The sequence below is a fragment of the Schistocerca nitens genome, chromosome 3, assembly GCF_023898315.1.
Source record: "Schistocerca nitens isolate TAMUIC-IGC-003100 chromosome 3, iqSchNite1.1, whole genome shotgun sequence".
Classification (NCBI taxonomy): Eukaryota; Metazoa; Arthropoda; class Insecta; order Orthoptera; family Acrididae; genus Schistocerca; species Schistocerca nitens.
The window spans coordinates 487,160,952-487,183,990 of record NC_064616.1 but is presented as its reverse complement, the minus strand read 5'-3'; the positions used below and the strand labels follow the sequence as shown (position 1 = coordinate 487,183,990).

Sequence of the window (23,039 nt, the reverse complement as noted above, 5' to 3'; positions counted from 1 at the left end):
AATCTTATATCCAAATCAACATATTTAAAGGGAAGGTAAATGAGCCTAAAATAAGGATATGTGCAGATTGGAGGAATGGATAATGGCAGCTATGCCATGTGTGTACAGACAAAAATTTCTAAAAGGGTGTGGAAGTATTAAGGAACAACTACAACTGGAGTTAGGGGATTACTGGGGAGGATTCAGACCATGGATAAGCCATGCAGAGCAGATCACTGGTTTCAAAACTTTACATTTACTCCAAGAAACATCAAAAGTAAAGTTTACAGAAGAGATTAATGAACCATTTGTCATACAGATTGTCTTATGGCAAAGTGACTGCCTATCACCATTAATATTCAATTGTGCACTGGAATATAAAGTGTGAGAATGGTACGAGCATAACCCAAACAATATTAAGTATTGCAGGTGGATCATTCCACAACAAATGGACCAGTGGTCCCCACTGTACCATTTCAAAATGTAATGCAATTTCATGGGAGGTTTCCACAATGTCTTGGGTGGAATTTACAATGTGTAAGGAATAAAGTATCTTCAACACAAACTAAATGATAAACTACCAGAACAGTAAAACAATCTTTGTCTCCTTTGATGGAGCACTGCTTCCCAATTTATAAATAAATTCACCTGGAGCCCACTAAAATATTAAAAAGATGACACTTGGGATTACTGAAGACTGGGATACACCCCCCCCCCCCCAGGGCCCGCTTTGACCAACGTTATCAACAACATGATGAAACCACCTTTATCGATCACAACAACATTCCCACGAATCGCATACACACAAACAGCACACAAATTACTATGAAATACACAAAAATGAAACTAGTGGGACAACTGCGGGAATCAGGGAGGTTTTGGATGGGGACGATCTTAAAAAACACCCAGCAAACACAAAACCTCAACTTGAAACACCACAATCGAACCAGAAACTACAAATGTTAGCACAATATGAGATGCAAATCCTCAACAAAACCCACCGGTATCCCAAACTACAATAGAACTATATAGGTCAACTGAAATCCAGGGTACCAGAAACCTAGCTCCCTCTCTAAAACCTCCACCCCACCACCCAACCAAACTGCAATAGCCAATACTCTAACAATTATATCAACCCAACACCAAAAAAATAATGTTACTGGCATCTTAAAACTCCAGTGCACCTACACAGGTAAACTGAATACCAGAAACATCCTCCCTCCCTCAATACAACTGAAATAGCAATGAGAGTCTAGTTATGGTGTCGACAGCTTTTACACAACTTGTAGAAATTCATAACAGCATGGTTAATCACGGAATGCAATGATGACAAACTACAATCCTTAGGCACACAATCAATTGGAAACATTTCAAATATGATTAGGAATCAGCATTAGTTACATTTGAAGAATGTATTAATGGTTCAGACAAAGAATATTGGTTAAAAGCAATAGAAGAAGAAATCTTGTTATGTTTTTTGGCACTAAAAAGCGATTGTTACTTCATTTAGTAACACATCATGCAGGATAGCCGCAATCTTAAAAGGGATATGGATCTTTAAAGGGAAAGAGAAAAATTTCTATATGTGAGTGTTGATTTCATGTAAAAATCATTTCTCTATGGGAAGCTATATGAAGAGATTAGCACTTTAAATTTCAATATCATGAAGCCATAAAAAGTCTTTTGTATTTGTCATGTAAAACGAGACCAGATCTTGGATTTACAGTCAATTATGGGGGCCTCTTCACAGAAGACCCTTAGAAAAGGGTTAACCACATTGTAAAAAGACCTCAGATACCTACTAAATTCCAAAAATTATGGCCTTTTATATAATAAAAAAGCAGGTGATACTATTCATCTACATATCTATTGTGAGGCTGACAATGCACAAGATTTAATAGACAGAAAGAGTACAAGTGCATACGTTGTTCTTTATAATAGTGCTCCGATCATTTGAAGTTCCAAGAAGCAAAGTGTGGCAACAGTAACTTGATCAATTAAGCAGAATACATTTCGGCAGTAGAATGCGTGAAAGAAATCAAACAGAAGACTCTATTACAAAAGTTAACCAGAAGCAGAGTGAAGATCATTCTTCATGTAGATAATCAAAGTATTATCCAAATGATCAAATATGGACAGTTAGTTAGACAAAGGAAACATGTGAAATTTCATAATGTTAGTGAATAGTACAGAGAAAGTTTGAGATAAAGTATTGTTGTACAGAGGTATGATTCTCAGAAGTACCGACCAAATGAGATCAAAGTTTGAGAAATTTGAAAATGCTAATATGAAACAATTACCATAACTCATTGGTCCCAAAAAAATATTCAGTGGCAACAGTATATCGTGTGATTGAACAAAATTGGGAAAGGGGGGATATTGAAAGCGTTAAACAGGTGAAACACAATGTTTACTGTGTGCATTTTTAAGGAATGGCATCCATAAAAAAAGAAGTGCTAAAAATACCTACAAGTTTATATAAGAAAAATATATATGTGTATAGTAGGTTGTTATAGCATGTATAAATTTCGGTAGTGTAAAATGTGTATGTCTTATTACATTCACAATGAAGTGAAAATAATATACACTGCAGAACTGCCATAGCTTTCAATCAACTAGTCTCAAGATGAACAACATCCTACGTCTTAATTATGTGGATGCAGTTAACACTTCCACACAGTGAGTACTCCACTAGCAATTCTAGGAGATTTGCCTTTCCAGGCTTCTATGAAATACCAAAAGCGGTTCATTGGGTTACGTGAGGTGGAATGCATTTGCAGCACAATTCATCTTCAAACCAACTAACACAGCAGATATTTAGAGAATACCAGTAACTTAGGCCTACTTAAGTTACAAAGTAGAATAAATTGGAGATGCATGAGCAAATAATACCAAGTAAAGGGGGCTTTAAATGCTGAAGTATAGAAGAAAATACAACCAGCAAGAAGAACAATTGGGTAGAAATATCTTTCTCTGGATATCTGATGAAAAGGAAACACAATTAGCAGGACAATAATAGAGAAACTGTGGAATAGTAAGAACAATATTAAATAGATTACAGAATTCAGGAAGATTTAAGGCAATTCCAATTACATAACATGGTTTAAAAAAACACAGACAACGCCAGAATACTGCAAAACACACACACACACACACACACACACACACACACACACACACAGTCTGATAGATTGAGGGAATATTGGACACAGCAAAAAACATAATTGGCTAGCTACAGTGGTCCTAAGAGGCCATAAAATATATTTTGATAAAATAATAATTGGCAAAATGTATGAAAAGCCACTTCTCATCACTACAAACATTTGAAAATGGTCTCTTACCATATTATATCATCGGCATCTTTTATAACCATCTTGCAACACACATTCCTAACTTCTGTATTGTATCTCAGCAATCTCTGTTGCAGGAATTCCTTCCCTTCATTAAAATCCATGGGTCCATAATCCTTCTCAAGTGTTTCCCTGTATAAATTATAGCAGAACTTATAATCTGGACACTGACTTCTGTCTCCCAGCACTAATGGGTAATCGGAATGATTAAGCTGAATGTCAGTCTTAATACACTGAAGTGCGCTAGCAGGTGAATGACCCTTTAAAACAGAGATATCAATGTTTCCTGAACTTCACGAGACGGCTTCCTATACTTTAATGAAGCAGCACTGTCAATGCTGTGATTATGATTCAGTGTCAGTTTCACTTCACATGGCATTTGTCTATAAATATCAATTATTCCTGCAAATTTTCCTCGATACTTATAGGAGGGGGTCCTTTCGTGCACAACATGAATTTTTATCATCATTTTCGATGGACAGTTGGTGTTTTTCGTGACAGGATGCACTGCAGTATCATGAACTCTTTTCGAAACTGTGTTATGATGGCAGAACATCAACTGCCTCAAAATGAGGTGTTTCGTTGACTGTGTTTCAGATGACCTGATACTGTAAGTTGTTTTAGTTCTCTCTTCAAACAGTGTCAACCACTGCTTAAACTCATCTCTTGATGTCGCAGCCATTAGGAATTGTATGCTTTCCACTTGTGGCACATCACTGGCACTTCTCTGAATTTGCAGCACATGCGTTTTCCATTGTGGAAGAATATTCTGTTGAGGAAAATTCATTGGTTTATTACTACGATGCCAAACACAAGATTCGTAAGAGAACGATAGTACAACTAGTTCTAAATACTTACAGCCACTTCTCTCTTGTCCTCATCCCCAATGCTGTCATCAAAAGATATCATTTTCTTTTCAACTTCGAGCAAAGCGGACGCGCACATTCAAAGCAGGCGAAAAGCACAAATTCGAACAAAGCAGATACGCACACACGAAGCAGGCAAGAAGCACTGTTTGTTTTCTGGCGGGAAAGGCAACATAGTACACTCAACTAAAACCAGGAGCGCTGGCAGTCACGCCCCGCCTCCTGTCCGTGTGGAGGTGGAATCACGTGACCAGCCTGTGGCCGTTGTGGAGGGGAGACTGCAAATTCCGTGTGAAACTTGAGTCTTGCCAATCGGAGGGCGGTACCGCCGGAGACGGTGCAACTAGTTTTTTTTTTTTTCTTTATTGAATTTCAATTCCCCCGAAGGGGGCGGGCTGGCAGCAGCTTACTACGCCGCTCTTCAGCCTACAGAAGGTGCAACTAGCTTATCTAGCGGTATATATAAAGGCGTCGATATCAGACGCCTAATTAACCTATCATGTACAGACACCCCCCCCCCCCCTCCCCCGTGCCCTTACCTAATCATGCAGAGTCTTTCGACACCCACACCCTATGCGGAAAACACCGCACTACATGTGTGGGTATTCCTAGGAGCGACCAGTGACACGTACAGTCGCATCAATACCCCCACCCCCCCTTATCATGTACAGCCTTTTGACACCCACACACTATGCGGAGATGTGTGGGTGTTCCTGGGAGCGACCAGTGACACATACAACCGCATCAACAGCCCCCATATCATGTACAGCCTATCGACACCCACACACTATGCGGGAATACCGCAGTAGCTGCGTGAGTGTACCGAGGAATAACCAGTGACATGTACAGTCACGTCAACACCCACCTAATCATGTACAGCATTCGACACCCACACTCTATGCGGAAAAAACCGCAGTAGAAGCGTGGGTGTCCTGCGATGCGACCAGTAGTCGCATCAATACCCCCACCCCCCCTTATCATGTACAGCATTTTCACACCCACACACTATGCGGAGATGTGTGGGTGTTCCTGGGAGCGACCAGTGACACATACAACCGCATCAACAGCCCCCATATCATGTACAGCCTATCGACACCCACACACTATGCGGGAATACCGCACTAGCTGCGTGAGTGTACCAAGGAATAACCAGTGACATGTACAGTCACGTCAACACCCACCTAATCATGTACAGCATTCGACACCCACACTCTATGCGGAAAAAACCGCAGTAGAAGCGTGGGTGTCCTGCAATGCGACCAGTAGCACGTGCAGTCGCTTTTACAACCCCCCCTTCCCATGGCACAAGCTAGCTGCTTGCATGCCTTTATTGAAAACCTGTTACGTTGTCATAGTAAGTATAAATTCTATATCTGTTCGTAAAGTAAAATTATAAGTATAAAAGTACTAATGATTAAAACAATAGTGTTTTTAGGATATAATTTGTCAAATATTGTACCTACTCTTTTCCTCTGTGCTTCTAAATTTAATTTTTGTCACAAGTGTATTCAAGTCTGCACTCTAATGCCATCTGTTGACGGCAGGCCGTAACTTGTTTGGCCACGGGCTACTCTGCAAGTGACGTCACTTAAGTATGGCGACAGCCACTTGTGATTTGTTAATGGCATTGATCGCATGTGCCATGTAGCGTGTACGATAACGAGTTTATGGAGAGAGATTGTACGCACGCTTGTGGACAGTGCAGAAAGTACAGCGAAATGTGAAAAAAAACCAAAGATCACATGTGCAAGACGAGCACGTTGTTACAACCTATGAAGAAGTGTTTTATTCCAGTAATCAGACGGTAAATACCTTCATGTAATCAATAATTTATTATGCACACACTCTTTAGGCAGTTTTATGTATCCCATCAATTGGTTAAGGACAGTAGTAAGTTTATTAGCCCATTTGTCGAGTTGTGCATGTATAAAGATATTGCTTTCTATTAACGGCCTAGTAACTGACGAATTTGCTTCGATTCTATTTTGAAGTCGCAAATATCCTTATCCATGAAATAATAAAAATTTTGTTGTCGTTCAACTGTTATAGCTATAAACAACGTCATGCCAGAAACGTATAACTATAAATATACAGTACATATACAATAAAGATTTGTTTATAAAAGCGAAAACTACAAGAAATTATAACAAATTTCAAATAAACTACAATATTTTGACCAAAATAATTTGAACAAAGCATCTCGTATTGACAGTGTTAAAGAAATTGTGTTACACTCCAAATTATTATTACTGTGCTGTCGCATTTTCACATTCATAAAAATTTATGAATTGAGTAAAAAAGGATTAATCGATAATCAACTGTACAGTCTGCTTAAATAAGTCGAATGGAGCTGCTACCCATTGAACAGGCAGTTTGTTGAACGTTGTCATACCCATCATTTCATAGCTGTTCAATAATTTAGATAATCTACAGTAAGGCATGTCACTATGTCTATAATTTTTAGTGTCATGAGAGTGCAAATCCAGTCGAAGTTGATATTCTGATAAGTTATTCTTTGCATACATAATAACTGTGTAAATGTGCAAGTTTATTACAGTTAATTTTTTAGGTCAGTAAACAATGGTCTGCAGTGGGCAAGTTTTCCAGAGTTTGTAATAATCCTAATAACTTTCTTTTGAAGTATCGGAATATCCTGAACATGGGTGCTTTTGGTGTGAAATAAAAGCCCATATGACATAATACTGTGAAAAAAAAAAAAAAAGCAAAACAGGATGATCTTACATATGCTACAGGTACATAATTTTTTAAAATTTCTTAACACGTAAACCACCATAGAATTGCGAAGGCTTTTGTGGCCACTTGTTGACAAACTACCTGTAGGCCTCTGTCTTGGGTTCTTTGGCCAATGTTTACCTGATGATTTTTCTGACGTTTTCACCAGCATGAGTGGCTGGCATTATCAGAGTTTCACCCTCCATTGTCAATGGTGAACTAGAGCCGAGTTTGTGGCTGCAGCTATATGTACCTGGTGCGTCAGCATCCAAGGGCTTCTCTGTGGTCATTTCCAGTGCGGTTCTTCTCTTGCTACCTGCAACAGTTGTTTGCTGCAGCATGGGAAGCCAAAATCCACTTACCTTGATTCTTTCTTCTTGAGGCTATTCTCCTGTTTGCGTATTTCTATAGCTTTTTTCTGCAGCCAGAACATCTGTATCGGCAAATTTTAATACGTGGTTGGTCTCACATAGTGCGTGCTCTGCTGCGGCCAATTTCTCTACATGCCCAAACTTGATATGTTGCTTACATTCTGTGATCCTGGTGTTGATTGATTGTACAGGCATTCCAACATAAACTTTACTGCATGTGCATGGTATGCAGTATATTCCCAACATTGCAAGTGGGATCCCTTTTATAGTTTGCTGATCTGAACACTCTTTGACCTAATTTGTTGGTTTGTAAATAGTCTTTACGCCATGTTTACACCATATAAGGCCGATTCTGTCCATCACTCTGGGAATGTATGGCAGAAAGGTAGTATTCGATGTTTCTTTTTCTGACGTGTCACTTCACCGAGTGTTTGACTCTGTTATACTTCTGATACAACTTGTGGAGTACCCATGCTAACCAGGTGTTGTATTTTATGTCTGAGGTGCTGCGGCTTACGTATTTGTCTTGTTCGTGTTACGAGCTTATTAATCATGCCTTATTTCCGGCTCAGGTGGCGATTTGATGGTTTGTGCATGTATCGGTCCATGTGTGTCAGTTTTTGATACTCACTGTGTCCCAGGTTTTCACAATCCCTTGTGACCAGCACATCTAGAAATGGTAGTTTTTTGTCCATTTCTACTTCCATGGTAAATTTTCTGTTGGCATGGAGGCTGTTCAAGTGGCCTAGGAAGTCACCGAGCTCTTCCTCACCATGGCTCCACACAACGAAGGTATCATCGAAGTATCTGTACCACACCTTAGTTTTACAAGATACCAAGTCCTGTGCCTGTGCTTCAAAATCTTCCATGAAGAAGCCTTCCAGCTGTTCATAGAAGTTGCCATTTTATGTGAAATAGCTCGTGGTGAGACATGAATCAAAGAGCTTTGTGGTGTCTTGTGGGAAAAATGGAACTGATATGTCACTTGGCAGCTCGTGTGTAGTTGGCTATACTGCGATTGTGAGGTTCCAATAGCTGCCAACAACTCTGAAGTACATTTTGTAAATGTAAGCTAGAATCGACGTTTATATGTAAGTACAGCAAAGTACGTTTTTCTAACAATGGAGATAACGACGATGGAGACTAAGCTTTTGATAGTATATGAAACCGGGAAGTAATAACACCCGAAGTTAATGACAATATCTATGAAAAATCATTCCAAATTGTTATCGTAATAGCTGCATGTAAACAGTCATATAATAATGTAAACCTAAGCATACCAAAGAACACGCTATCCATGCTCACAGAAAGAAATAAACCAAAACACGCATAGCCAACTCGATTGCAGAGAGAGAGAATTAATTCTTTATACATTTACACTCACCAATTTACGATGTCAATTCTCTCCAGTTCTCCTTCACTATCATTGGAATTGGTGCCAAAACCATTGTCTTCTTCATCATCATTAAGAGAAATCATTAATTGTTAGTTTTCATTTATAATCATGTGTATAGCCTGTGCTTCTCTTATGAGTTTAGCAACATGGTCTACTTTCTTCCTCCATAAGGTAGTGTCTACAGTAGCAAGATCTTCATGTAGCAGCCTTTCCACTACTGTTATGGTAAAAGTCTTGTTACTTCTAATGTATGCCTTGACTTCACTCCAAACCAATTCAACTGGATTAAAATGGCAGCGATAAGGCAGTAGCCGAATTACCAAGTGACCCTGTTTGCTTGCAGTTTCATCCACAATGTATTTAGGCGTCACAGGCTTATTTTGCTTCACAAGCGAATATAGCAATAGCTTTGTCGTGCTTATGTCCGCAGCAATGTCTCGCGCCTGCAACCACTGCACTATAGTTTCTTTACAGTCACTAGTGGTGGGAGTTTTATCTAAAATCGCAGAATGGTACGGCGCATTGTCCATCACAAACACTGTCGGAACGCTAAACTGGAGCAACAAATTTTTAAACCACTGCCGAAACCGTTGGTGGTCCACATCCTCATGATAGTCATTGGTTTTTCTTGATCGAAAAACTAAAAGTCCTGCAGGCACAATGCCGTTGGAAGATCCTGCATGGGCCACAATTAATCTGGATCCTCTTCGTGTTGGCTGATGTCAGCTGCTATTCGGAATATCATCTATTCAGCATTTCTCGACTGATTCTCCAGCATTGACCCGTGTTTCGTCTAACCTTATGAATGAGTGTATGCCCTTTCCTACAATTTTGTGTAAAAAAAATGGAACGAGCTGCAACAACATGAGCTTTATTGAGTAACAGTTTTCGTCCATCCAACTTTTTAAAACAGAAGCCCATACATTTTAACACCATTGTAAGTAACTTTTCCCCCATGAGAAAAGTTCACTTTCTAACGTCGTTATTGTGGGGTGTTCTTTCCTTCTATAATATCCATATATGTGCCGACGAATTGCATCGGATTGGAAAGAATCAATATCTTTAAGAGGACGATGCTGCTTTTTTTTCTTCCCAGGGTACTTGAAAACACACTGTTTTTCCCACAGGGACTTTCTTCCACACTGTTTACTTCAGAGTCTTGCAAGTTGTGAGGTAGCACCCCTTTCATTATAACTGTTGTTTGGCTGAGACCTAGAGTTTTCGAGGTACGCTCTAAAATTTTATCAGCTGAAATCGACACTTGCTCATGAACAGAAACAAATTGTTTTTCTTGCTCGTAAAACTCATGTGTCCTCCGTAGCAATTCCCAAGCCTGAATATTTAATGGCACTCCACGGCACAACAGATTATTGCTTGGTGAACGACATTGTTTTGGTGACATTGTTTCATAAACAGAAACTGTAGTCGAGGCGGTAACACAACATGACACAACACAACACAAAAGCAGGTGGTTACGCACTAACAAAGAATATTTACATGGAAGCCAGCAACATGGTAGCGTCAACGTCGGAACTGGCATTTTTTTGGTCCTGTTATTGGTTCAGAAGATGCGGTGCCTCACGTTTCTCACTTGTTTGTCAGTTATATTGCCAACTTTATGGCGCTTGGGGAATGACCTTGAGTGACATGTTTCAGCGGCCCCCATATAAGGGGCACTTTCGTAAACAAAGAAACATCAAAGCTTATCAGGATGTCGTTTGGCTCAAGTTTGTGTCTTCAACTTCTCAGTGAAATGTCCCGAGTTCTTTATGGATGTGTCAGTCTTCCCCACATGTGGCTGGAGCAGAGAGGCCAAGTGTTTTGCCAGTTTATACGTATGTACATGCAGAGGAACCTCCACAACACAGAAGACCTACCACCACAGCTGTATGGATTACCATAGGTCCATATGAATAATGTTCCACTAACTCCAATGTATAAACTGGCAAAACACTTTGCCTCGCTGCTCCTGCCACATGTGGGGAAGACTGACACAGACATAAAGGACTCAGGACATTTCATTGAGAAGCTGAAGAAGCTAAATCTTGCACCAAATGACATCCTGATCAGCTTTGATGTTGTTTGTTTATGAAAGTGACACTCAGTGACTCCCTGGAGCACATGGGTTCCATTTACCCCGCAAGACATCGCAAAGCTCTTTCATGCAAGTCTCACCAAGAGGTATTTCATATGGAATGGCAATTTCTACAAACAGCTGGAAGATGTTGCCATGGGTAGTCCTCTTAGTTCAGTGGTGGCCAGCTTCTTTGTGGAACATTTTGAAATTTTGAAGCACAAGCACTGGACTTGGTGCCTTGTAAACCTAAGCTGTAGTACAGATATGTCGATGATACCTTCATTGTGTGGAGCCATGGAGAGGAACAGCTCGGTGACTTCCTAAGACAGCTGAACGTACTCCATGCCAACATAAAAATTATCATGGAAGTAGAAGAGGACAAAAAACTACCATTTCCTGATGTGCTGATCATATGGTTTACCACATGAGTGGTGAGAACTTGGGACACAGCGTGTATCAAAAACCGACACACACGGACCAATACCTGCACAAACTATCAAATCACCATCTGAGCCAGAAAAGCGGCATGATTAATATGCTCGTAATGCGAGCAAGATGAATACATGAGCCACAGCAACTCAGATGCCAGGTGCAACACCTGGAAAGTATTCTGAAGAGCAATGGGTACTCCACAAGTTGTATCAGAAATATAAGAGAGTCAAACACTCGGTGAAGTGACACATCAGAAAAAGAAACGTCGAGTACGGCCTTTCTGCCATACATTCCCAGAGTGACAGACAGAATCAGCCGCATATTGTGCAGACACGGCGTAAAGATTATTTACAAACCAACAAAGAAGGCCAATGAGTGCCTCAGATGGGCAAACAATAAAAGGGACCCACTTACAATTTCGGGAATATACCACATACCGTGCTAATGCAGAAAAGTTTATATTGGAATGATTGGATGATCAGTCAACACTAGGATCACAGAACGTAAGTGATACAACGGGTTGAGAAATCGGCTGTAGCAGAGCACGCGCTGTGAGACCGACCACATAGTAAAATTCACCAACATGGAAGTTCTGGCTGTAGAGAAGAACTATCACACCTGCTTGTTCAGAGAATCTATAGAAATACACAAACATGCGAATAGCTTCAACAAGAAAGAAGAGAGCCCAAGGTAAATGGATCCTGGCTTCCCGCTCTGCAGTGAATGACCGTTGCAAGTAGCAAGAGGAGAACCTCGCAAGAAGTGGCTTGGAGAAGCCCTTGGATGTTGACATGCCAGGTATGTATAGCTTTCGGTTGTGAACTCTGCTGCAGTCCACCACCAGAAATGGGGGGTTAAACTTGGACAATGCCAACCGCTCATGCTGGCGAAATGTTTTAAAATCATTAGATGAACATGGGCTGAAGAACCTGAGACAGAAACCAACAGGCAGTTTGTACACCCCCATATGCAACAATTTTCTACTGGCAAATTTCTTAAACTAAATAACTGTTTAGTTTTACTCTCACTGAGTAGGAATCCATTAGATGATGATGATTGGTTTGTGGGTCACTCAACTGCGGGTTATCAGCACCCGTACAAATTCCCAACCTTTGCTCAGTCCAGTCTTGCCACTTTCAAGAATGATAAGGAAATGATGAGGACAATACAAACACCCAGTCATCTCGAGGCAGATGAAAATCTCTGACCCTGCTGGGAATCGAACCCAGGACCCCGTGATCGGAGGAATCCATTTGCTCAAAACCAGGTTGATATTTGTGATAGGGTGTATTTAGCTGTAGTTTGAAGGGTATTAAAGTGTCAACTGATATTGAAAAATGTGCTATCATCAAAAGGAGTCTGCTCCCAGTAGCTGAATGGTCAGCACAACAGAATGTCAATCCTCAGGGCCCGGGTTCAATTCCCGGCTGGGTCGGAGATTTTCTCCACTCAGGGACTGGGTATTGTGTTGTCCTAGTCATCATTATTTCATCCCCGTCGACGTTTAAGTCGCTGAAGTGGCGTCAAATTGAAAGACTTGCACCCAGTGAGCAGTCTACCCAACGGGAGACACTAGTCACACGACATCAACATAGAGAACAGAGTGAGCATTTGTATAAAATGACAAATCATTTCTCATTAGAATAAATAACAATGGTTCCAAAACTGAACCTTGTGGCCCACCACACTGAATTCCAACTATTTGTGACCTATCCTCCTCAGTACACACGATTTGGTTACAGTTATTAAGAAGTGGTTCAAAAATATTACCTACTTTGTTGTTAATTATTCTGAAATAAACTAATTTGGTGGGAAGCGAGTTATGCTTTACACAGCTGAAGGTGTTGCTAAGATTGCAAAAAGTAGCCTGAATGAAGTTTCTCTCTCAATAAGCACTAAGCACCTTTTTAATGAAAGAGTCAATAGCATGAATAGTAGGTTTGCCCTTCCTAAAGCTAAACTGTGGTGCAGAGAGAATATCATTATCACATAACGGGTAATAGATAACAGATTCTAAAACTTTTGATAAAACTGGTGTCAGAGATACTGGGCGACAGCTAGAGGGGCAATTTCTGTCCCCTTCTTATAAATGGGCACAACTCTTGATAAAAAAAAAATTTAACGCCTTATATATATGTACACACACACACACACACACACACACACACACACACACACACACACCAGAAGGCCTAAAATTATTTACAATAGTTAAAACAATTCCTGGTGTTACCTCTGAGAAAAAAATTGTCTTTTAATGCATGGCTTACACTATGCCATTTTCTAATATCAGATACTGTTTTGTGAGGCCTAACGGTGCTTTCACAAATTTAATTGACTGTACACAAAAGTTATTAAATTCAGCTGGTCATACAGCTACAGCCTCTATTTTTGTTTGCTTTTGGCTACTGGGTTTACTGCACTCTGTGATTTCTTGCATTTATTTTTGGATGACTCTCCACTTAAAACTTCCGGGCTGATAGGCCATGGTCGAAGTATAAAACTGTCTCCTAACGTTTCGTCTCCGACTGCGGGAGACATCATCGGAGGTAAAGCGGCGAACTGCGAAGAGGACTCGAGGCGCTGATTATATAGGCAGTACGGAGGGCGCCACTGTCGATCACGTGGCGTCGGCTATGAGATTGTCTCTGGTAATGCCAACATTCTCGATTGAAAGTAATCGATCGTCACGCTTGCGGTGCAACGCTGACATCCAAATTTTATCCAGTTTAACACCTTCGTCTTTCCTGTTAAAATTATTATGATGTTTATCAATCTCGATAGCCTCTCTATACAAGCGTGCATAATAATGCGAGGTTTTTGATATGACGCTCGTCTCGCAAAATTTTTTTTTTTTGGAGGTGTAATGAAAACTTTGGTAGACAGGGCGCACAAACTTTGTGAACCTGTTTATTTAAAAGATGAGATTGAACATCTACGGTCAGCTTTCGTGAAGAATGGCTTTTCTAGCAAGGATATAGATCGAGCACTTCGCTCTAGGCAGAGAATCAGGAGTAACGACGAACAGCAGTCGTCCATGGGCAAAGTTTTTCTTCCGTTCATTAGCAAGGTCACAGATCACATTGGGAAAGTTTTAGGCAAGTATGGGGTGGAAACTATTTTCAGACCTACTAGGAAAATAAAAGAATTCTTAAGGTCGGCAAAAGATGCAAGGCACACTTTGGCTACACTGGGGGTATATAAAATTCCTTGTAGTTGTGGACAGGTTTACATCGGTACCACAAAGAGAAGTGTGAACACCCGTCTTGTCGAACATAAGAGGAATTGCCGCCTAGGTCACACGGATAAATCGGCCGTAGCGGAACATGTTTACCAGGAAGGTGATCATGAAATAAAAAAAAATTTGCGAGACGAGCGTCATATCAAAAACCTCGCATTATTATGTACGCTTGTATAGAGAGGCTATCGAGATTGATAAACATCATAATAATTTTAACAAGAAAGACGAAGGTGTTAAACTGGATAAAATTTGGATGTCAGCGTTGCACCGCAAGCGTGACGATCGATTACTTTCAATCGAGAATGTTGGCATTACCAGAGACAATCTCATAGCCAACGCCACGTGATCGACAGTGGCGCCCTCTGTACTGCCTATATAATCAGCGCCTCCTCGAGTCCTCTTCGCAGTTCGCCGCTTTACCTCTGATGATGTCTCCCGCAGTCGGAGACGAAACATTAGGAGACAGTTTTATACTTCGACCACGGCCTATCAGCCCGGAAGTTTTAAGTGAAGTCAATACCGGCCGTGAAAGTTTACATTGTATGATCATTTGGATGACTCTATGCTAAAGAAGTTATGTTGTTTCTTAGCCTCATTGACTGCATGTTTATAATCCTTTTGAACTCTTAAATGTCATGTACCAGGTGTCCTTAGGCCTATGCTTATTTGTGTTATACTGAGAAAAGTTGGTCTCAAAAATATTTAAGAAAGCTTGAAAAAACCTATCAAAGATTATATTAGCATAACGTTGACTATTATTGTTGAACAAATCTTTCCATTCATAATTCTCAAGTGAAACAATAAAATTAGAAATATTTTCCTGTGCTATTGGTCTTCTAATCTCGAATTTAAGCTCTTTGAGCTCTTTATACTTCACGTTAAGATTACTTATTTCTACCCAAAATAAATCAGAATCTGGGAAAGCAAAAACATCTACATCAGAACACATTAAATCTCTGCTAACTTTTGTAAATATAGCATCAAGACAAGCAGTCTGTCTTGTAGATTTCCAGTTAGTATAACTAAAATTAAATTGCCTAAACAGAGTTTTAAATTCAAGATTATAGCATAATATTTATTCTTGTTAGCCACAAACAGCAACATACTTATTGTATTCTAAATTTAGTAGGGCTCTAATATTTGCTTTTAGAAACACTTTCCTGTTCACACTGACATTTCTGAATGTCCAAAATTACTTATAAGATTCATACAAGAATGTTTTTAAGTGTGGTTAAAATATAATTTGTGAAGAGAGCTGTGGTCATTTTGGTACTCAGTGCCCTTCCTCTTCAATACTGCGTAGTGGATGGCTAGTACAATGTTTGTAAAGCACTGTTGCCTGCCGTAACATGGTGTGATAAGGGTAGCTGTAATGGTTAAATTTTTATATATGGGTGTCAGACTTCATGGCACCATAGCACAACAAACTGAGAAAGAAGAGGAAGTGGCTTGGATAGATCTTTGATGCACTGTAGCATTGAAACTGCATATTTGCACAATAAGCAAGTATAAATATGAAAGCCACAAAATACTGGCATGATACTTACTCCTTGGTGCTACAGCCATGTAGGGCCTTGGGCTTTCTGATGATCACAGCCCAATCTGGATGATTTTCTGCTCGTTTCCTCCATCTCCTGACTCCAATCTTTCTCAGATCATTTTCCACATCCTCCAGCCATCATTTGCAGGGTGTTGCTTTGCTCCTTTTGCCACTTGAGTTTCCTGTGTAAATCTTTTTGACAGTTCGATCCTCCGACATTCGCTCACATGGCCCAGCCATCTCAATCTGTTACACTTAATTTCAGTCACCAACCACCTCATACACGGCTCCAAAAATCTTTCTTAATAATTTCCTCTCCCATCTTCTCAAGAGTTCTTCTTCTGCTACAGTCATTGTCCATGTTTCTGAGCCATACATTACCACCGGTCTTATGACTGTTCGATCGACAGGCACCTTAGATTTTCTGCTCAGGCTACGTGACTGAAGGATCTTGGTCAGGGCCCAGTAAGCTCTATTTCCTGCAGCAATCCTAGATTTTATTTCTTCTCTTATTCTGCTATTCTCCATAACCAGCACTCCCAGGTATTGGAACTTCTCACATCTCTCATAATTGCCTCTGTTCAATTTAATATATTTCGCTTTAACAACAGCATTTTCCCTGGAAGCAAAGCGATCCTGTGTTTTTGTGTAGTTTACTCTAAGTCCCAACTGTTCTGCCTCCTTTTCCAGCCTGCCAAATCCTTCTTCCATTTCTTTCAAACTTCTAGACAGCAAACACACATCATCGGCATAAGCTAGATTTTGGTGCATATGGTTAAACAGAATGCCACCTCGGTTATCAATCTCCAACCTTCGCATCACTCTCTCCAACACTATGTTGAAGAGTAGCGTGGATAATACATCACCCTGCCTTAACTCGTGGCTGACCTCAAATTCTTTAGACAGTTTTCCCCCTACTTTTACCTGGCATTTTGTGCTGGTGAGGGTCATTTGTACCAGTCTAAGTTTACTTGGGAATTCCATCTCCATTAAGGTGTCATATAGCTTTTTCCTTTTAACACTATCATAAGCCTGTTTAAAGTCTACAAAAAGCTGGTGTACATTCACATTATATTCATAACACTTTTCTATTATTTGCCTTATAATGAAGATCTGGTCAGTTGTTGATCTGCCCCATCGAAAACTGCACTGGTAGTCTCAGAGTTATTTCTTCTGTAATTGGTGCAAGTCTCATAGCAATGACTTTAGCTAATGTTCTGTACACCATGCTGACTAAAGCAGTACCAAGATAATTTTCACAGTTTGTTTTGTCCTCCTTATGAATCAGGCATGTAATGGCAATGTTCCACTGGTGTGGCATTTCTTCCTTTTCCCATATTTCCACTATCAGCTGGTGTGCCAATCTTTTTAGATGTTCACCGCCACCCTTGATCATCTCTGCTGGAGCCTTATTATTCCTTAGGCTTTTAATTGCCTTCCTAACTTCCTCTATTGTTGGTATAGGTACAGGTCTTTCACCCTGACTAACATTCTGCCACGGTTGGTCACCCTCTGTTTCATTTTCTTCCAGATCTTCTCTTTCTGTAGTGACATTCAGCAGCTCACTGAAATATTCAGCCCCTCGACCTAGAACCTGTTCTTCTCCTCCTATAAAATTTCCTTCTTTATCTCTGCAGAATACCATATGTGTTTGGAAGCCTTTCTTCAGTTCCTGAACTCTCTTGTAGAATTTTCTTACTTCTTGATCATTATACTCTTCTTCTAGCTCTGTAATCCATCTCCACTCTAATTCTCATTTCTTTCTTCTGTAAATCCTATCTGCCTCTTTCCTTTTCTTCATGAATTCTTCTGTATTAGGTCTTGTTGTCCTGTTTATCATTTTCTACCTTGCCTCATTTCCCTTTTCCACTGCCTTTTTACAATCTTCATCATACCGCCCTGCCCTTTTCACCCTGCCTTCTAAACCCAAAACTTCTTCTGCAGTTTCTTGTAGAGCCTCTTTAATCATACTCCAATTCCCTTTGATGCTTTCCAGAGCTTGGCTTTGTTTAGCCTCACACTTCTTCTGCGGTTCTGTTTCATACTTTTCGGATACTCCCTTCTCTTTCAGTTTGGAAACATTGTATCTTCGTGGAGCTTTTCTCTTCCCTCTGGATTTATAGTCTGCTATGCATTGTCTGTATCTCACTCTTACCATATAATGATCGGAATCGCAGTCAGCCCTCCTGCAACAATCAACTTCAAGGATGTCAGATGCATGTCCCCTGTCCATTACCACATGGCCAGTTTGATTAAAAATAGTGCCATCTGGAGAGCGCCATGTGGCTTTCCTTATGTTCTTTCTCTGGAGCCGTGTACTCTTCACTGCCATTGCATTGCCCATGGCGAAGTCTGTAAGTCTTTGTCTATTTTTATTCAGCGCCTTATGCAGGCTTTCATTTTCTACTGTTTCTCTAAAGGCTTCTTCTTTTACCACTTTTGCATTGAAGTCACTCATCACTATCTACACACCATGCGTTGGTATGCCTTCTAATTCCTGTTCTGGTCGACAGTAAAACTAATCTTTCATTTCATCCTCATTATCTTCCATGAGTGCATACACACATACTAGAGTGATGTTGAAGGAGTGGGCCTTCGTTCTCAACGCACTCATCCTTTCATTTATAGGGTTAAAATTTATGACTGCTGCTTTATACTTATTGTCTACAAGAAAGCCAGTACCACCTACTATATCACTGTCTCCTCCACTGTACATAATTGTGTAATTACCACTTCTTATGATACCATCTCCTTTCCATCTGACTTCTTGAATTGCTGCTACTCCTATATGGTATTTCTCCATCTCGTGTTTGAGTCCATGTAGAGCTCCTGATTTGTTCAAAGTTCTTACATTCCGAGTAGAAAAGTATATATCATTTTTCTGTTTACAGTGTCCTTTTCCTTGCATGGGTTGTTCATCAGTCCGGCTGTTCCTATCTTTGAGTTTTGTAACAATATGTTTTTTCTGATATGGAGTTGTTAGCCCCCATGATCAACTCCCAACCTGGAGGGCCTGGATTTGTATCGGGTTTACTCCTTTAGGGAGACTGGCTTCACTGCACCTCTAGAGCCCTCCCTGCCCCATATACTGGTATGATAGCTTCAGAAATTGTGAAATAGAATTTGCAGTGTGCTTTTCTTACAAAATTTTGAACATGATCTAGTTAGCCAGTTATAGAGAGCATAGCAGACATGATCTGTTCAGCCAGTTGCTACATGACTATTTTGTGATGTGCAAACACAAATTAATTTACACACAATATAAAAATAAGTAAAGCCATGGCTTCAGATATATAGTTTTGATTATCACAAATATTCCTTGTTGCTTTTTTCCCCCAATTAGGCATGTGTTTAGGTTGGGCTGTAAGAGAACCTCTTAAATTGATGTAAATGAAGCAACGACATTGCTATTCTTGTTTGTGAGAAGTATATGGCTGTTTTATACACTATATGTCATGGTTTGTGCATTGCATTTTCTAAGGCTATGGTATGGCTTGGATGTAACAACACAACTTAGTCTTAGGATGCTAAGGGGGCAATGTAAATTTTACTATTCCATATTTTATTCAAAGGAACATGTAATTTGTAGTTTATTCACTAATTACCATTATAAGATCTCCAGTGGTATGTCACATAGAAAATAAAGACAAAATGTCCTGTCTTACATGCACTATATACTGAAAATTTTACTGCTCAAAATGTTGATGGGAACTGTGAATTGGTATGAATTACAGTCATAAATTTTAGGAGCGTTTAGTAATATAAGGTTAAATTGCTGGGAGTGAAGAAGTGGTCGCGATTTCCAGGAGTGTGGTTAGTCTGTTTTTGGCTGTATTTTCCGAATATCTCGCGATTTCCAAGTGTGTGATTTGGCTGGGAAGCAAGATCGCAGCTTGAATTGGCAGAGAAAATCTGGTTGTGGTGACAGACCGATCTGTGGCATAGCCCGGGGTCTATGTTATGTTGGAAGACATGTTTGTTAATTGGCAAAGCCCCCTAGTGTGAAAGCAAAACACCCGATTGTGGTGAAAATCTTGTGTAGCTCATGGCAGAGCAGTGAAATGTATAACCTTGCTTGTCACGAATCATTCATTATCTGTTTTCCAGAATATGTTGCAATTTCCGATAGTGTGGATAGGCAAGAAACTAAGAGCATAACTTCAGTTATAATCTAAATTATTAATTTCCTGTTTCATGAAAGCATCCATTTTTAAGCAGAGTTGATACTTGTGATTACTTCACAGCACATCTCTAGCAGTTGCTCTGGATGAGACCGATTTGATGTTACTGTTCGACACTGTCCATACCATATCAAGTACTGTGACGTATTATGAAATTTGAGATCATTTGAAGGCGATTACCATCTGTCTGGTCATTGTTCAGTCTTAATATGGAGTGTTGTGGCTGCCTTCTGGATGAAGTAATTTCTTAAGGACTAATGAAAGCAGAGCATGTATACTTCCATGATCATTGGAATTCCCTAGATGCCATGCACCAAGCAATTTCTTGCCAAATGAGGATTCTTTCCATTGCTGTTGCTGACGGAAGGTGCAGAACAGTGGTGGCGTGGTCAATGTGGAGTGCACATTCAGGTGCAGTGCCTGAAATGGTACATGGTCTGGTCATGCCCGAATGGTGTGAAAAATCTCAAGACTTCCGCAGCATGTGAGTTTCTGTATGTTGTCTGAAGATGGTGAGGCTTGTCTCAAATATCAGCATGTGTATGCTTTCAGTGACTGACTGGACTTCCTTCTGTCATAAAGTGTGTATTGAGTGGGCGATAAACTAATTTTCAACTATTAGGGAGCCCAGGAGTCACTGTTGAAGTAGATGAGGCAAAATTTGGGAAAAGGAAACACAACGAAGGCCATAAAATCCATGGAAACTAGGTGTTTGGTGCAATTCAGCGATGGTCAAAAAATTACTTCCTTGATCCCGTTGAATTTCGGACTTGGGAAGTGTGGGTCAGAATAATGAAAGAAAAGATTCACTGGGACGACGATTGTCAGCGACTACTTCAGTTAATACAACACTCTATGTCCTGAAGATTTTCAGTACCTCATAGTGAACCACAATCTGAACTTTGTAGATCCAAAAGAGCGTTCTGTTCACACACAGAACGTGGAGAGAATAATGTGGTGGGATGTTAAGAGGGGCCATCCCATGATATGACAGGAAGACCAAACATTTCATGGACTACCTAGTTGTGTATACATTCTATTGAGCACATTGCCAGAAGGAAACATTATATCACTTTTTTTGTTGAAATGGGTAAACTTTTCCTGCCCGGCGGATCTGTGACTACAATACTGTGCCTTCCGGGGAAACCAGTGCCTTCAGTTTCCTCAGCATTACAGGTATATTACAGCATCACTTTGCTTGGTACTGTAAATTTTGTACATTACTTGAAACAAGTACTTTATTCAGTTTTCATGCTTAACATTTTTTTATAGTTTGTGTGTTCGCACATTGAAAATGTGATGATGTGATTGGTTGATTACATAACCTGTAATGTGCTCAGAATGAACTGGAAAATGGTTGATGCTGAAAATTGCCACTGTTGTGAAATGTTGTCAAATGTTACAAAAAAAAAAAAAAAAAAAAAAAAAAAAAAAAAAAAAAATGCCCCTCTCAGGACTATTTAATTTTGGTTATCCTGTAGTATCTAATGGTTTAGTCCCCATATTGTGTCATACTTTTCTTTCAAACGATGTTCTCTTGGAGCAGACTAAGTGTATTACTCTTTGCTCTCACTAAGAGTACCTCAGTAGGCAGTATTTTGTAGATGTATATCCTCCAATTTCATGTGGCATGTTGTACTCACACCAACGTATTAGTACTCCCTCTTTCTCTTCCACAGATTAAAGTAAAACTTTTAAATACTATTTAATTTTGTTATGGACATAATTTCTATATAATATACTTACAATTAGTCATTTTTTTGTGGTTCTTGCTGAGCTGCAGTAAGCTTCATACCTTGTGCACCAATTCTGTATCATTTCAGCTACTCAGTGCAGGCCATTTCCTGTCACCCAGGATTCACCCTTACAGAGTGATATAAAATGTAGAATGTCATGCATAGTTAAGTAATATTTGTGTAATGATATGTTTATAGTTTCGCTAACAAATGAAATGTTACAGGGAAAATTGTTGAAGGTGTGACTTTACTGAGGATTTTGGATGATGTGAGAGACTCCATCCGTACTGAAAAGTCACCTTCAAGGGATTACATCATCAGTGACAGTCAGCACCTGACAATGAAGTGTTGACTATGTGGGTACCCTCTGATCACACATACTGTAAGACTGAACTTGATCTGCTCTTTACTCACATAATGGTTTATAGGACCTTTGGGGAAAGTTTCCATATAAAAATGAGTAACACATAAAGTTTTTACGGTGATATGGAAATTCAACTGTTGTTAATAAAGAAAGCAAATGACTTGCATCCCTTGTGTCTGTTCATACCTTTATCCTAGTATATAAAGCTAACAAATTTTAACTGAAGTATGCCATTGCTACTTTTCATAATTAAAAGTATCAGTATCCACTGAAGTCCTGTGTAAAAGTGAATGTGCAAACACAGTAGTACAGTATTGTTAGTTTTCTGAAGACCTTCACACTGTACTGCAATGGAATTTTTGCATGTGTATTACTCAGTTGTGGCAAAAATGCACTAAATAAAAAATAGCAAGCAAAATGTTGAACTGGAATTGTTTTACACATTACAGTAGCCCCTGAGCTTTTCCTTGTTTAATTCTGCAGATTTAACTAGGTTTGTATGGACCCTAAGTATAAAGTGTAAGCATTTGTAACATCATTGACAGACTAGTACTGCCGAAGAATGCTAATTTTGCTATGAAGGATTTTACTGTGCACCTTGCTTTGTTAATCAATTATTTTGTAATATTACAAATAATATTTCAGGTGTAAAAATCTGCTAGGTGCTAGTAATATTAGGCAAGAAAGCTTATTTTGAAAAATGAAGAAACTGCAAGGCAGCTGTTTAATCCACAATCTTTTATTGTGTACACAACTGGGTTCAGAACACTTAA

General features: G+C 39.7%; 1 long non-coding RNA gene across 1 annotated transcript; it reads left to right on the top strand.

Annotated features, from left to right (window-relative positions):
• Nucleotides 1-5,764: 5,764 nt before the first annotated feature.
• On the top strand, nucleotides 5,765-22,432 carry LOC126249634 (uncharacterized). The gene is made up of 2 exons (XR_007545634.1): nucleotides 5,765-5,999; nucleotides 22,127-22,432. It is a non-coding gene; the product is annotated as an uncharacterized LOC126249634 (long non-coding RNA).
• Nucleotides 22,433-23,039: the final 607 nt, after the last annotated feature.